At 47.4% G+C, this 17,208-nt stretch overlaps 1 protein-coding gene and 1 pseudogene across 4 annotated transcripts in view; both read left to right on the top strand.

Moving 5' to 3' along the window:
* The window catches only part of TXNDC11 (thioredoxin domain containing 11), a 128,686-nt gene that overhangs the window by 44,108 nt on the left and 67,370 nt on the right, over positions 1 to 17,208 (top strand). The window lies entirely within an intron of this gene.
* Positions 901 to 1,011, top strand: LOC142021949 (U2 spliceosomal RNA; annotated as a pseudogene).

The raw sequence follows: 17,208 nt of genomic DNA, 5'->3' as shown, positions 1-17,208 counted from the left end.
GATGCAACGCTGTTCAGCGATGCCGGAGTACCTCTCCGGGCGCGAGCCTGGGCACTTATGGAGATTCTGGGCTGCCCAGGCACCAGTGTCCCCCTCTCGTCTTTACTGATATAGTCCAAAGGAGAGGATAACCTCCACGTCTGGTACCAGCTCAGCTGCAGGAGTTGTGGGGACAGTGCCAGAAGTTGACACTGAACCACCTTTGGACTCCACTCCGGATTTTCTGTCAGGGTTTACTCCCTTAGCCTTTCTCCTTCCCAGGATAACCCACAAGGCAGTGGGGTGTGGAGAATGTGGTTAAGGATCCCGCTACTTCATACCTCTCTGTCACCGTGAGTCACCATAGCTCCCTGTTGAACAATGACCTCATATCCCCAGGACCCTCCTCCCCACCTTTCACCACCCCTCTCCTCACTGCACTGGCCCCTCTCCCCCCAGCTGCTCTCAGTGCCCCCAGGTCCACCTTCCCCCATCTCTCTTCAGGCTCTTCTCTTCAGAGACTCCTTTTCCTGGTAGTGCTGCCTTGCAGGGCACAGGTGGAACACCAAACCCAAGCTCCTCTAGGTTTCTAGGATCTAGGTTTCTTAATGGTGAAGGAACTGAGCCATGATTGGATTTTTTTATACCTTCAGGTGAGGGGAGGTCAAGGACAAGGGGTTAGGCTAAAAGATATGATGGTTGCTTCTTGCCTTAAACTTGGCTTCAGCAGATTCTGCTGGCCCAAAGAATCTGATCTTGTTCATGTGGAATTGTGTGAACAACACATCTTGAAGAGAAAAAATTACTGCAGTTTAAGGAACCATACTATTTTATTAAACAAAAAGCCAGTTATGCTGTAAAAAAGGATAACTGGTATATTTGTAGTGAGAGGGAGAGAAGGAAGAGAGAGAATCCTTTTGCTATGTTTCTCATCCTTTTTAGGGCTAAGATCAAGTGTGGTTTCTGTTCTTATCAGTGTAATACCTGGTACATTCTGTGAGAACTGTGTATTGTATCAATGGCTCAATGTTTAGTTGGTGGTTGGTTTCAAGTGGAGAGTCCCAGGGATCAGTTCTGGGACTGGTACTGTTCTACATCTTTATTAATTACCTTAATGAGAGGATGGATTGCTCCCTCAGCAAATTTGTGGATGACAGTAAACTAAGGAGACAGGCAGCTCAGTTGGAGGGTAGGGATAGGGCCCAGAGTGACCTAGATAAGTTGGAGGATTGGGCCAAAAGCAATCTGATGATGTTCCTAAAGGACAAGTGCAGAGTGCTGCACTTGGGATGGAAGAATCCCAAACATTTTTACCGGCTGGGGACCGACTGGTTAAGTAGTAGTACAACGGAAAAGGATCACACTCCATACCCCACCTCTCTGCTCTTCTATCTGATTTGCCAACCTTGATAACATTTTTTCTGATTTGTCAACCTTGCTAACAATTTTGGACCTCTGTGCTTTATATATTGAGTCTGTTATAGTAAGACTATAGCTCTGAAGAAGTGGGTCTGTCTCATGAAAGCTAATAAAGCTAATATGTTATTTTGTTAGTCTTAAAAGTGCTACCTCACTGCTTTTTTTTTTTTTTTTGTTACTTGGATTAATGCAAATCAAAATCATGAGTGGTGGGGAGCTGGGAACCCGGTGGCTTCTGGCTCCCCTCCACTTGCAGGAGCTGTGAAACTGACCAGCGCTGTTGTGCTGGTCAGTTTCCTGGCTTCCTGCCAGTTCCCAGAACTGGGAAACTGACCAGCACAGTAGCTTTCATCAGTTTCCTGGCTCCTGCAAGCGGAGGGGAGCCGGGAGCAAGGCTGCTGCCTGGTTCCTGACTCCCCGTCAGTGCCAGGAAGTGGCAAACTGACTGTCATAGCAGCGCTGGTCCGTCTCCTGGCTCCCCTGACTTGCATGAAATTCAACTTAGAGATGGTTGCCGAGGAATGCAACCAACATGTGAGTTTGGGGGTTTACTGTATGGGAAAGCTGGCACAAGCAACATGAAATAAGAAAAAAAAACCTGCTGTTTGAGGGTGCGTAAAGGGAACGTAGGAATTTTGCTGAACAGCATTCTAGTGAAGATTCTGGTGGCAAGATAGAAATCCCTGGGTTCCGGAGAAGTCTGCAGAAGTAGTACCATTGATGGAAACTGAAACAGCTCTGCAGAATAGTGAAAGATCTCTCAGCAAAAGCCAGACCATCAAAGCTGATGCCTATCAGGGGATCTTCTGGACAAGTGTTGAAAATGCATAAATTACGAGCTAGATGAAGGGGGAAAACATTTCCATTCCATATTAAGCTGTTCAAAACATTGTTTGTGTACAGGTTCTAGAGAAATGCCTATGTTAAGTTAGAAATAAAAGAGGGACCGATAAATATCACCCGATGAAATTAAAGCAGTCATCAAAGGTTTCTAACATGGGAAAGTTTTTGGAGTTTACAGAATTCAAGCAGAGGTACAGTGACAAAAGGAAATTGAATGTGCTGTCATTACCTAGAAAGACATGCCATAACTGAGTGCCCATAATCAATACACGGACTGGACAGGCCAATATTCTGGCAGCACAGGAGGGTCTAAAGTTCATCACATGCTTGAGTGGCGCAATAATATGGATATGATTTGAAGAAGTGGGTCTGTCTCACGAAAGCTCATCACCTAATTTATTTTGTTAGTCTTTAAAGTGCTACTGGACTGCTTTTTTGTTGCAATAATACTAGTGTAAAAGTGAGGAATAGATTGGTTGAGTGACTTACCCAGTAGGTTTAGTTAAGTCATTTATTTTGAGGTAGCTTTCCCCTGCAATAGAGGTTTTAAAATATTTGTGTACAAGGGGGCAGGCAAGTAAGCATTCTGGAAATAAATGATATGACCTATTTTTTCCCCCAAAAGGCAGTCTGGAGTACATTAACCAATACAGTTGTTTGTCTGATTAACTTTGGACTTGGGCCACATCCTCCATGACTGAATTGACCTTTTCATTTCTGGCTCTTCTCTTGACTGGGACTCCCTCCTTTTCATGAGCCTATAAATGTGGACCCTTCTCTGGAACCCACACTCATGCATTTGATGAAGTGGGTTTTAGCCCACGAAAGCTTATGCTCCAAAATATCTGTTAGTCTATAAGGTGCCACAGGACTTCTTTTTGTTTTTGAAGATACAGACTAACTCAGCTACCACTCTGATACTTTGGACTTTACTGATATACTAAGGCTGTGATTAGATTTTTTGAAAGCTACAGAATAATTGATTACAATAAGATGACAATAGCTGAAATTGCACTGTTTGTTTCCACAAATGCCTTGCTGTTCAGTAATACATTCCTGAAAGACATACCTATACTGTTGTCTTTCTGCCACTTGATTTCATGTAGAATTTAGACCTTTTGCTGATGTAAATAGCTAACTGAGTGAAATTAGATCTTTGTCTATCTTGATGTGCCTGTAATGTATTGCTGCTTCTTCGAGTGGTCCCCGTGGGTGCTCCACAATAGGTGTTGGGCTCGCCTGGCGCTGCAGATCAGAATTCTTCTAGCAGTTTCTATTGGATCGTGCATGCGCCGACGCGCGCCGCTCCCTTGCACGTCCCCGGCCATGTGCGCGATCCGGTCCCCACCAGTTCCTTCTCAGCTGCCATCGGCTGCAGACGGAATCCGCTCCGCCTAAAGCCAGTGACAGATAAGATAGTTGTTTTTTACGTGTAGTTCGTTTGTTTGTCACTATTATACAAAAAAAAAAAGAAATGAAGAGAAGAGCATATTAGAGAGCAGAGAGAAGAGGAACGAAGGAGAGGCGGACAGGAAGGCTGTTAAGCCATCCGCTGCCCTGAAGTCTGTGAATGTTATTTTGGGTTAGAAAGCACTGATTAGTGGCTAAGTACCCTATTAACAGTAAAGACTCACCATGATGGCTGCCTTGGGGTTTAAGAAGTGTGAGTCATGCCGCGAGGCTGTGCCGGCCTCACATGGGCATAGTCAATGCATTCGCTGCCTGGGAGAGTCTCATGTTACCCAGAAGTGTTCCCACTGCGCTAAGCTTACAGCCAGGGCCAGGAAGGACAGAGAAATGAGGCTCAAAATGATCTTGTTTGATAAGGCTCTCCAGCCTGAACCGCTGGAGAAGCCTCACACAGAAGGGCCCTCTGGGTCGCATAAAAGGAAGGCAGCCTCTTTGACCCCCTCTGTGTGGAAGAGGAGGAAACTCTCCCCTGCTCGATCCTTGCTGGCGGTCCCACCGAGCAGGACGAGTGGAACGCAGAGCCCCCAGCCGCGAGCTGATAAAAGCAGCAGCGCAGCAGCGCATGTGGCAGAGGCTGAGCCTCCAATTATACAACAGGCGGCACGGAAGGCACTGCGAGCGCCAGCGCGGCAAGCACCAGAATCGGCGGCACCGGTTCCCATGGTGCTGACGGCGCGGGGGCACCCGGCACGGAGCCTACCAGCGCCGGAGGAAGCTACCCACGCGGCACTGCTGTTGACAGTGCCGAGCGTGGCGCCGACAACGGGGCCGAGATCCCCGGCACCAGAGGGGGCGGCGCCCACCCCGCAGGGGGAGGAGCAAGGCCAGAGCTAAAACCCGGCACCTTAGTCCATCTCCAGGCAGGGCTGCACTGCCCTTATCACCCAGCCCCCCTCCCGAGATACACACGCCGCACCGCCGGGCTGCAACTCCACTGGCTTATTTCGGGCCTCCCTCTCTGTTCCTCCAACCAATTTCACTGTGGCTCAGGCCACCTTCACTTCCCCTAAACTGAGGGGAAAAACGGCTGAGGAGAGTTGGCAGTTTTTCAAAGGGACATTATTAAAGGCCCAAAAGCAAGCTATCCCGCTGTGTCGGAAAGATAGAAAACATGGCAAAAGACTGCCTTGGCTTAACCAGGAGATCTTGCATGATCTCAAACTGAAAAAGGAATCGTATAAGAAATGGAAACTAGGACAAATTACAAAGGATGAATATAGGCAAACAACACGAGCATGCAGGAGCAAGATTAGAAAGGCTAAGGCACAAAATGAGCTCAAGCTAGCTACAAGCATAAAGGGAAACAAGAAGGCTTTTTACAAATATATTGGTAACAAGAGGAAGACCAAGGAGAGGGTAGGGCCATTGGTCAGTGACAAGAGAGAAACAGTAACAGGGAATTTGGAAATGGCAGAGGTGTTTAATGATTTCTTTGTTTCGGTCTTCACTGAGAAATCTGAAGGAATGCCTGACATAGAGAATGCTAGTGAAAAAGGGGTAGGTTTAGAAGTTGAAATACAAAAAGAACAAATTAAAATTTACTTAGAAAAATTAGATGCCTGCAAATCACCAGGGCCTGATGAAATGCATCCTAGAATCCTCAAGGAGCTGATAGAAGAGGTATTTGAGCCTTTAGCAATCATTTTTGGAAAACCATGGGAGACTGGAGAGATTCCAGAAGACTGGAAAAGGGCAAATACAGTACCCATTTATAAAAAGGGGAGCAAGAATAACCCGGGAAACTACAGGCCAGTCAGCTTAACTTCTGTGCCAGGAAAGATAATGGAGCAGGTCATTAAAGAAATCCTCTGCAAGCAATTGGAAGGTGGTAAGGTGATAGGGAACAGCCAGCATGGTTTTGTTAAAAACAAATCACGTCAAACCAATCTAATAGCTTTCTTTGATGGAATAACGAGCCTTGTGGATAAGGGAGAAGCTGTGGATGTGATATACCTAGACTTCAGTAAAGCATTTGACACGGTCTCACAAAATATACTTATCAATAAACTACTCAAATACAACTTAGATGGGGCTACTATAAGGTGGGTGAACAACTGGCTGGATAACCGTACCCAGAGAGTAGTTATTAATGGCTTTCAGTCCTGCTGGAAAAGTATAACTAGTGGGGTTCCACAGGGGTCTGTTTTAGGACCGGTTCAGTTCAATATCTTCATTAACGATTTAGATATTGACATAGAAAGTACACTTATTAAGTTTGCAGATGATACCAAGCTGGGAGGGGTTGCAACTTCTTTGAAGGATAGGGTCATAATTCGAAAGGATCTGGATAAACTGGAGAAGTGGGCTGAGGTAAACAGGATGAAGTTTAATAAGGACAAATGCAAAGTGCTCCACTTAGGAAGGAACAATCAGTTTCACACATACAGAATGGGAAAGGACTGCTTAGGAATGAGTACAGCAGAAAGGGATCTAGGGGTTATAGTGGACCACAAGTTAAATGTGAGTCAACAGTGTGATGCTGTTGCAAAAAAAGCAAACATGATTCTAGGATGCATAAACAGGTGTGTTGTGAACAAAACACGAGAAGTCATTCTCCTGCCCTACTGCGCGCTGGTTAGGCCTCAGCTGGAGTATTGTGTCCAGTTCTGGGCACCGCAGTTCAGGAACGATGTGGAGAAATTGGAGAGGGTCCAGAGGAGAGCAACAAGAATGATCAAAGGTCTAGAGAACATGACCTATGAAGAAAGGCTGAAAGAATTGGGCTTGTTTAGTTTGGAAAAGAGAAGATTGAGGGGGGACATGATAGCAGTTTTCAGGTATCTAAAGGGGTGTCATAAGGCAGAGGGAGGGAACTTGTTCTTCCTTGCCTCTGAGGATAGAACAAGAGGCAATGGACTTAAATTGCAGCAGGGGAGGTTCAGGTTGGACATTAGGAAAAAGTTCCTAACTGTCAGGGTGATCAAACACTGGAACGAATTGCCAAGGGAGGTGGTAGAATCTCCATCACTGGAGATATTTAAGAAGAGGTTAGATAGATGGCTTTCAGAGATGGTCTAGAAAGTGCTTGGTGCTGACATGAGGGCAGGGGGCTGGACTCGATGGCCTCTCAAGGTCCCTTCCAGTCCTACTATTCTATGATTCACCATTTTTGGGCATGGATGCCCTTGAGTACTATCACAAACCAGCTTCACCACTGTCAATGTTGTCGCGGAGATCCCGCTCTCCCAGACATCATGGGTACACTCCCCAATTTGTGGTCCAGGTCTCCATCACCGGGCCCTTGCCCATGTTGCTATGGTCGTCCTCATCATGTTGAACACAGACACGGCAGGTCTAGATCCAGGGGCAGGTCCTCTCCTACTACTCGTCAATACTCCCGTGTACACTCTCGCTCTGGGACGGGAACGCAGTTGTCCCAGGGGGAATTAGGTCCAGACTCCTGAGACTTCCCTTCACAGCCCACCAGGGAGCAAGTATACCACTGAACTCGGGAGCCAGAGGATTTGGGGGAGGTTTACCCCAGCGGTTTCTCCTCATCTGTCCCAGATGAGGCCATGGCCCCTGGGGATGTCTGCCCTCTGGATGACCTTAAACAATTCCAGGAGCTGTTCAAAAGAGTAGCATTCACGTAGGACATTCAAATAGCAGAGGTGCAGGAGAAGCACCATAAACTCCTGAAAAATTTGAGACCCCCCGGCTTCATCTAAAATCGCTATCCCGCTGGACGAAGCCATTAGGGGGTCAGCCACTAACATATGGCAGACTCCGTCCTCTATTCTGCCTACGAACAAGAGAGCGGATAAGAAGTACTTCGTCCCAGCCAAGGGCAAGGAGTTCCTCTTTAGTCACCCACAACCCAGTTCTTTGGTGGTCGAATCGTCCCAGCAGAGGTCGAAAACATCTCAGTACAAATCAGGGGGGTCGGATAAAGATGCTAAGAAACTAGAGCTGTTTGGCAGGAAGGTCTACTTCTCCTCTGCCCGATTATTGAGAGTGGCAAATTACGCGGCACATCTATCAAACCATAACTTTGACAATTACTCTAGACTCTCTCCTCTCATGGATTCACTCCCGGAGGACAAGAAGCCAGTGTTGAAGGCGATTGTCCAAGAAGGCTACGCGGCGTCGCGGATGGGAGTCCAGATTGCCGTGGACGTGGCAGACACAGCGGCATGTTCAACAGCTGCAGCAGTGGTAATGCGTAGGGAATCCTGGCTCCAGACGTCCGGTATCCCCAGAGACCTACAGGCGAAGATCGTGGATCTTCCCTTTGATAAACAAAAGCTGTTTGCGGACTCAAGCGACTCGGTCCTGCACTCCAGCAAAGACTCGAGGGCCACACTTAAGACCGTGGGTATTTATACTCCCCCATACAAGAAAAAGAAGTTCTATCCTCAGCAAAGACGCTATGCTTACCAACCACAGCGCGCTCAATATCAGTGAGGCTATGACCAAGGGCGCCATCAACAGCAGCAGCAGTACAGGGCCCCCAGACAACGTTCTCAACAAAGCCGTACACCCTCAGGACAAGCCCAGAGACAGCAAGTTTGACGGTTATGTCGAGGGCTGCACTATCAACACCATCGCTCAATGCCATTCTCATCTCATGTTCCATCATCGCCTCAAACCATTTGACTCCCAATGGCAAAAGATCACCACAGACAAATGGGTGCTAGAAGTTATAGCCACGGGTTACACGATCCCCTTCCAGTCACTTCCACCGACGAAACCTCCCATCCGGCCTCATCTCAGGGACGCTGCCCACGAGGCGAGGCTGAAGCAGGAGGTAGATCACCTCGTGTTCATAGGGGCGGTGGAAAGAGTGCCGGAACAATTCCAAGGGAAAGGTTTTTACTCATGCTACTTCCTAACGGAGAAGAAAACAGGAGGCTGGAGACCGATTTTGGATCTACGGGGCCTCAACCGTTACTTGTGCAAGCAACGCTTTCGGATGATCACAGTTGCCTCCATGCTTACGGCACTGGACGATGGAGACTGGTTTGCAGCCCTCGACTTACAAGACGCTTACTTTCATATAACAATCCACCCGGCACATTGACGCTTCCTCCGCTTCACGATCGGCGGGGAACATTTCCAATACAGGGTTCTTCCGTTCGGCCTATCCTTGGCACCCAGAGTCTTTACCAAAACCCTGGCACTGGTATCAGCCTACCTGCACAGACAGGGGGTGTTTATTTTTCCGTATCTGGACGAGTGCCTACTGAAAGGGGCCTCAAAGGCAGAGGTCCTACGCATGATACGCGTCACCGCGAACATGCTTACTTCGCTGGGCCTAGTTATCAACCTCGCAAAGTCAAAGACCGAACCCACACAAGATATAGTGTTCATAGGGGCACGCATAAACTCTATCGCAGCAAGAGTATACCTGCCCGACGCCCGCTTTCACGCCATCAACTCCCTGGTGCAAGTCATGACATACAGGCCCGCGGTGCCGGTCCTAACGTGCCTGCAACTGTTGGGGACATGGCGGCAGCGATGTTTGTGGTACAGAATGCCAGGTTACACATGCGAAGCCTGCAGCATTGGCTGGTGAGTGTTTACAAACCGGCATCCCACACTGTCCGCAGGGTAGTGTCGCCCACGACGGAAGTGCGCAGATCCCTAGCATGGTGGGGAAATCCCAAGAATCTGCTAGTGGGGGTGCCCTTCCACCAACCACAAATTTCTATTTTTCTTACTACCGATGCCTCCGACATAGGATGGGGAGCACACATTGGCAGCAAGGTGACGCAAGGGCTATGGTCCCCTGCAGAACAGACACTGCACATAAACATACTGGAGCTCAGAGCGGTGTTGAATGCGTGCAGACATTTTCAGAAATACCTACACGGCAAAGTAGTCGGGATCAATACCGACAATACCTCCACTATGTTCTACATCAATCAATGAGGAGGGGCACGATCCCGTGCGCTATGCGCGGAAGCAGCCCGATTGTGGAACTGGTGCATCGCCAACAACATAACGTTGAAAGCCTTATACTTGCCGGGCGGCCACAACGTGAAGGCAGATGAGCTGAGCAGGCGCTTCGCACTCACGCACGAATGGCAGATCCGCTCCGACCTGCTACGGCGCATATTTCGTGCATGGTGGTTTCCCCAAGTCGATTTGTTTGCCACCCAGTAGAACAAGAAGTGTCCCCAGTACTGCTCCAGAGCAGGAATAGGGCAGGGGTCCCTGGGGGACGCATTCATGATTTCATGGAAGGGCCCTCTACTCTACGCGTTTCCTCCCACAACACTTATCCACAAGGTTCTGCAGAAAGCCAAAAGGGAGAGAGCTCGCATGATACTCATAGTTCCAACTTGGGACCGACAACAATGTTTTCCCTTGCTTCTGCGCATGGCAGATCGTCCACCACTCCCCCTACCGGTGGCGCCGGACTTACTCACACAGGCTCAGGGGTCCATAGTGCACCTGCACCCTCAGGGACTACGCCTACAAGCATGGTTAATCCATGGCTCAGCGCCTTAGAGAGGACGTGTACGGAGGGAGTACGACAAGTCTTGGATCGTAGCCGAAGGGCCTCCACCAGGAGGACTTACGAACAGAAATGGACACGCTTTACAGCCTGGTGTTCCACCAAAGTTAGCTCCCCTCGACGTTCCCATAACCGTAATACTAGAATACCTATTGGACCTCAAATGAGACGGGCTTTCTCTATCCTCGATAAAGGTCCACCTCGCTGGTATATCAGCTTTTCGTCATATAGAGGAAGGGCCCACCGTATTCACTCACCCTATTGTCACAAGGTTCTTGAAGGGGCTGGTAAACCTGTACCCCCCTCGAAAACCGCTACCGCTGTCGTGGAGTTTGGACTTGGTGCTGAGCACGCTATCGGGACCACCCTTCGAACCCTTAGCCACAGTACCCCTCTGACTCCTTACTATGAAAACAACCTTCCTTCTTGCAATTACGTCAGCTCGTAGGGTGAGTGAGCTCGCAGCAGTGATGGCAACGCCGCCCTGCACAGTATTCTCAAAGGAGGCGGTAACCTTACAGTTACACCCAGCCTTCGTTCCAAAAGTTTCCTCGGAGTTCCATCTTAACGAACCAATAGTTTTACCCTCGTTTTACCCGAAGCCTCACAGCTCCAGCAAGGAGGCGCGCCTACATCTCCTAGATGTGAGAAGGGCATTGGCCTTTTACATAGAACTAAGTCCTTCTGCAAAATGGACAGGCTTCTGGTGTCTCTCACTCCCACGTCCAAAGGGGAAGGCCTCTCTTCACAGAGAATTTCGAAGCACATTGTATCCTGTATAAAAATGTGCTATGAGCTTTGAAAGATCCCTTTGCTGGCTCTGCCTAGGGCTCAATCCACGAGGGCGGTGGCGGCATCAACAGCCTTCTTCAAGGGAATTGCGTTAAAAGACATTGTAGAGTGGCGACCTGGTCATCCAACGACACCTTCGCCGAGCATTACGCCCTGCATCGGGTATTCGAGGAGGATACCTGTCTGTCGACAGCAGTCCTCTCGGGGGCAGCTGCACATGAATCAATTACCCACCTCCTTACTTGGGTTACTGCTGGGTAGTCACCTATTGTGGAGCACCCACGGGGACCACTCGCAGAAGAAAGAGAAGTTACTCACCTGTAGTAATGATGGTTCTTCGAGATGTGTCCCCGTGGGTGCTCCACCACCCGTCCATCCTCCCCGCTTCAGATCTCTGTCTGGTGTTTTTCAGGAGCATCTGAGGCGGTTGGTCAAGGAACTGGCGGGGACCGGATCGCGCACATGGCTGGGGGCACGCAAGGGAGCGGCACGCGTCGGCGCATGCGCGATCCAATAGAAAGTGCTAGAAGAATTCCGATCTGCGGTGCTGGGCGAGCCCGACACCTATTGTGAAGCACCCATGGGGACACATCTCGAAGAACCATCATTACTACAGGTGAATAACTTCTCTTTTTTTGTTTCTTATTAGAAATTGACATTGGAGAGTTTCTTGCAGTTCTTGACCTTTTCTTTCTCTGTAAAGAGGATTTTTAAAAATTGTTCAGCAAGAGTTTATTTTGTTGGCTATTAGAGGAAGTATAGAAAAATTCTGTATCTGAGAGACTTTCAGGCACGGTTTTTGCTATACCTTGCTGCCTTGCTTGTTCCAAAGTTGCATCAAAGCATTCGTAAAAAAGGAGAAATGCCATATATGTTACTTATTCGTCAAACAATTGATTACATAATTGTTTCGTGTACTCTTTCATTTTCCACTAAATTTCTGTGATCAGTGATATTAAATTTCATTGTCTACTCTTACTTACAGGCCTAATACTGCTCCCATTGCAGTCAGGTCCTTAATATGTCCATATTTGTATCCAAATTAAAAGTCAGCGCTCCATTACCCATTTGTGTTTTTGGAATGACAGTATCTGTGTACAGTGTAGTGTGTCAATAATTTCTTTGACACACAGAGAAGTCCCCTTATATTGGTGTCAGTGAAGCATTGAAGGGAAAATTTATGCCACAGTGATTTGTTACGTACGTATTTCGTTTGTCCAATTTATCACAAAGAATTAGTATCAGAAAAGAGATGTAAACCTTCCTTCTGGTAGAGTCTACATGCGGCTTGAACTCCCATAAAAGTAGTTGCTGCTGGCAAGGAGGGGCCTTATTCAGCACCTCTTCCTGTTGCTTCCGCTAGTGGAACTTCATCCTGGCCAGAAGTTCTCCCAAAAGAGCACCTTATGTTACGAATTCCCTGGGAGCACAGAAAGGTCTGTTTGGTTCAGGGAAATGCTGACATCTGAATTTCATTTTTTTTCCTTAAGTGTTTAATAAATGTCTCAGTGAGGTGAATAATACAGTAATAAATCAGTACTCCAAGCCTCTGAGTAAACAGACATATGATGAAATCATTTGTATCTAACAATGTTTTTGATCTCGTAGATCATTGAGACAGCTTGTTTTGCTTCATATAAATTGTAGTGTGAAAGATTTAAAAAAAAAAAAAAACCATTCGGAGCTGAGCAAATGTTAGTTATTACTAAACAGACTATTAAAGTTCTTTTACTACTGCACCTTACTTGTCTGGTATGGTCCAGGTTTTGACTGATTTGGCTGTTTGTAAAATGTGCAATTTAAAAGGTTGACTTGGAAATGAGCTCATTTAGGCATTTGATTATATTAGATTCTTAAAATGATGCTCTTGCATTGTCTGTGAATTGAGACTGTTTAATCTTCTGAACATGACACACTTTACGGCAAAAAGTAATACTTTACCTTGGCACAGCTTAAATTATATATTTTCTTTCTCATTGCTTTTCCTCTTTACATTTACACTAAATTTTATTAGCTAGTAATTAGAAATATTCTTGCTCCAAATCATGGATCATAGAATACAGATTATTTTGAGTCTAAAGTAAAGTAATCTCAACCAATGGCTCTCAAATGTTCTTGGTTAACATAGAGCTTTCTTTAAAAATTAAAGGGCTTGAGAACATCAAGCTTATATACCACAATTAGGGAATCCCTCATCTAAATTGTAATAATGTACTTTCTTAAAGTTTGAAATTGCTCTCTATGGGAATGTAGCAGAATAGAATTCATCATTAGTATATATTAAGTCGCACTATTTATGTGGCTTTTAATTGGGATTTAATCAGAAAAACTTCCACTAAAAACACAAGATGCTCTTCTGCCTTTGGAAAGACCTCTTAGCTGATTACTAGGTTATGAAACAATGAATCTCTTAATCAATGAGTATTATCTGTGGCATTCCTAGGTTAATTCTCCTTCGAGCGATTGCTTGTGTTCATTCCAGACTGGGTTTGTGCTGGCACATGCCCAGTTGATGGAAGCTTTTTGCCCTAGCCATCAGACTGGAGCAGTGCCCCCTGGAGTGGTGCTGATATGGTGACCAATATATGCACCACTCAACCCACGCCCACTTAGTTCCTTCTTGCTGTGCTGTTGGTTGCTGGAGCTCCCTCTCTCTCTCTCTTCTCTTTCACTGGTAACCTGTGTAGATAGTGTAACTTAGTGTTAATTAGTTGTAAATAGTTCTAGTTAAGTATAGTAGTTAGTGGCTGTTTGGGTTATTTTTTTTAATTGCTGGGGCGAGTTCCCTGTCCCTCTGCGTACCTCAATGCGGGGGATGCCCGCTTCTCCAGGTTTCAAAAACTCTAAGAACTGTAGCAGGCATATGCCCAAGTCTGGTCTGCACATGGACTGTCTTGCCTGTCTTATGGGATGCCATCAGGGCTACCGCTGTGCAGTCTGCTGTTCCTTTAATCCCAGGACTCTACTAGATAGAGCTCAAAGACTAAAAGTACTCCTCATGGAGGCAGCGTTGCAGCCAAACGTTCCCCACCCCTAAGGGCTGAGTACAGCCTCCTCAGTGCGGAGTGCTCCAGTGCAAGTGCAAGCGTTGGCACGTAAGGAGGCTTGGCACCATGAGGTGGGCGCTGTGTGGTGAGAAGGCACAAGAGCCCAGTCCCTGCTGCCAAAGAAGAAAAAGCAGCAGCATGATAGGGGCTGCTCCCCTACAGTGCCAGGACATCAAGAGGACTCAGTTGCGTCTGTGCCATAGTACCTGGACTGTGAGCCTGAGGTGTGTGCCGCAATTCCAGTGCGAGACCGGGATCCACACGTTCCGGAGTTTCCTTTGATGCCAGAGGTGCGGGACTTGCTAAGAGCTGGGGTACCGGCTGCCTCACTGCCTAGGGGTAGATGCAGTAGCCAGGGACCTGAGGGACTGCAGGCGGTGGCCTCCCCTGCCTTATCCCCTGGAGCGTCGACACCAGGGTTTTAAGCTGTGCTGCCAACAATGCTGCTCCCGCCTGTGGCGCCTGAGTGGTTTTATCCACACTAGGTGCCTACCACAGGCCCGTCCCAGTCAGGGGAGTCAGTGCAGACACTGACCCCCCCCAGGTGCTGTTACAACGTCTGATGGCACCACCATGGTCCTCACCCTCAGATTTCTCAGCGTTGGAGTCCAAATCTTATTACTTCAGCTCAGGTAGGAGTCAGAGTCACCAGTCTTTCTCCTCCCATAGCCATTGAAGTCACCATTCTGGGCATGCCAGGAGCTCCTTTGTGGGTCAAGCAGGCACCCTATTGCCCTTTTGGACGCTGTGGGCATACTATGAAGCCCAGGGTCAAATGACAGGCCCATTGAGACCCCTCTTGGTACCGTCATTCCAGAGGGCTCCTGCGGTGCTGAAGTCGGCGCTCGACGCTCCACCCTAGGAAGAGCACCAGGACCAGCCTGAGACTATGGGAGCATCATTGCTGGCACCATTGGGCTCCATCAGCAGGGACTTCGGTGCTATGGCCACCCCTGGCCTCGCTGCTGGGCCCCACAGCATTGTTTTGTTCAGCACTGGCTCATCTGGTGCCAGGCCAGGCACCTTTAAATCAGCTTTTAGCTCAGGCACCGGTGCCCTCGCTACCTGTGACACCTCAGCCAGTACTGCGTGTGGGGCACCAGGAACCACAGGTATTACAAGGACCCCAACTGGTGCCAGTGGGACCCCCCGCACTGGTGCCACAACAGGATGTCACAGGATCTCCTCCTCCTCCCCTCAACTGATGAGGCAGTGGTGGGGTCCTCACCGTCCCCAGTGTTAGAGGATGGCAGGGCATTTCAGCTGCTCCTGCGCAGGGGTGCAGCACGAGGAGGTGCAGGATGACATGGATCTTGTCACAGACATTTTATCCTCCTCAGTGCCCACAAGATGGCTTTACCCATCATTAAAACAATTGCCAACATGGCAAAACAGTGTGGCAGACCCCAGCCTCAGCATTGCCAACAACCAGGAAAAACAAATGCCGGTACTTTGTGCCCTCTCAAGGCAATGAACATCTGTTTACCACCACGATTCCCTGGTGGTTAACACCACAAGCAAGAGGGAGAGGCAGGGGTTTCAGGGTCCCTGTCCAAAAAATAGGGAGGCTAAACTGTTGGATCTGTGTGGCAGAAAGTTTGTTCGATAGGTGGTTTACAATTATGAATTACTAGCCAGCAGGCTTTGGTTAGTAGATACACTTACAATGCGGCCACCTCTCTTTCAAAGTTCTCAGAGTTGGTACATCTAGACTCTAAACCTGAATTCATGGCCATGGTGGAGAATAAATTCATTTCTAGCGTGGCCCTCCAGGCGGCATTGGATGCCACAGACACTGCCACGAGAGTGTCACAGTGTTAAATGTAAACTAATCAAATAAATAAAGGGATAGCAGAATTTTTCTTCATAATGAAGTTTCAAAGCTGTATTAAGTCAATGTAGAATTGTAAATGTTTGAAAAAACTAGTATTTTGTTCAGAGTTATGAATATTTCACAGTTTTGGAAAACCTCCGTTCTGGTGGTAGGTCATAACTGAGGTTCTAGTGTACTGAAAACAGTTTTTAACTAAATACTCAAGAGACAAGCAAACCTGAACATTTAATAGAGGTCGTCATAGTCAATTTACATGATATAATTCTAAAAAAAATGAACTGTAGTAAATGGCAGACATGAGTGTAAGAAAACTTCAATTTAACAGCCTTCCCCTGTGCTTCCTAAGTCAACACTAATGGCTGCCTCAGAAATGTAGCCCATAGCTTTAGTCTCAGCTTTAAGATTTCCTCAGAGATGTTAATAAAATTTTGCATGATCTTTTAGTTAAATATCAGCACTACTAGATTTTTTTTTTCCTGTTCACTGGAATGTCTACTGATGACATGTTTTATTATAAGAAAAACTAAAAAGCATGCGAAGGAATGAAGTAATTAACCTATTTAAGATGGTTTATTTTTTGATTGTTTCTCAAAGATGTTCAGGCATCCATAGAAATATGCATGTGTGCATATGGTACATTCTGGATAACTGTCCAAATAACAGTTTACTGGAAATGACAGTAACTATATGACAGTAAATACAGTGGTTATGATAAGAGAAATAATTAACATTAAGCTCACATAATAAGGGGAGTTCTCAATCTTGTAGAACCAGGACTAAGTTTCACATGGCTAAAATAATAGATAATTGAGGCTTGGGTAAACAGACTATAATTGCATCCAAGTCAATTTTGACAGCTCTTTAACCCCATGCAGTATTTTTCAGGACTATTATATTAAATTTATGAATCATTTATGTATAATTGCAGGCCTGCTGATGAGGGGTAGTGGTGGGAAAGAGAGCAGTTGCCTGAAGCGTAGTGTTTCAAAGGGTCCTGGAGCTCCAGCCAGTGTTATGGTTGGCAGCAGCGGCAGCTGAAGTTCCAGGCTCCTTTGAGATGCTGTGGCATCACTGCTCCACCGCTGTGTGCAGGGGGTGTGGGGCCCAGTGCTGTGGTCTGAGTGGTGCGAAGGGCTGACTGACATGGGCCCCTCCCCTTCCACCCTTGGCTCTGCCCCTTCTAGGGGCAGGGATCCAGGTTCCCCTCCCACCTTGCCCTGAGGCCCATGGTGGCTGTTGGCCCCACTGTATGATTGTGTTCTGCTCCTTATAGGAGGGCTACCACAGCACCTCCAGGAAAAGAGGTGATATGAGGCTGAGCAGCTGAGACTGTAAACAGTCCCAGAGAGGTACCACCCCCTGAA

The sequence above is a fragment of the Carettochelys insculpta genome, chromosome 16 (assembly GCF_033958435.1).
Source record: "Carettochelys insculpta isolate YL-2023 chromosome 16, ASM3395843v1, whole genome shotgun sequence".
In the NCBI taxonomy this organism is placed as follows: domain Eukaryota; kingdom Metazoa; phylum Chordata; order Testudines; family Carettochelyidae; genus Carettochelys; species Carettochelys insculpta.
Note: the sequence above shows the minus strand (reverse complement) of the source record. Positions and strands in the feature narration are given on the sequence as shown.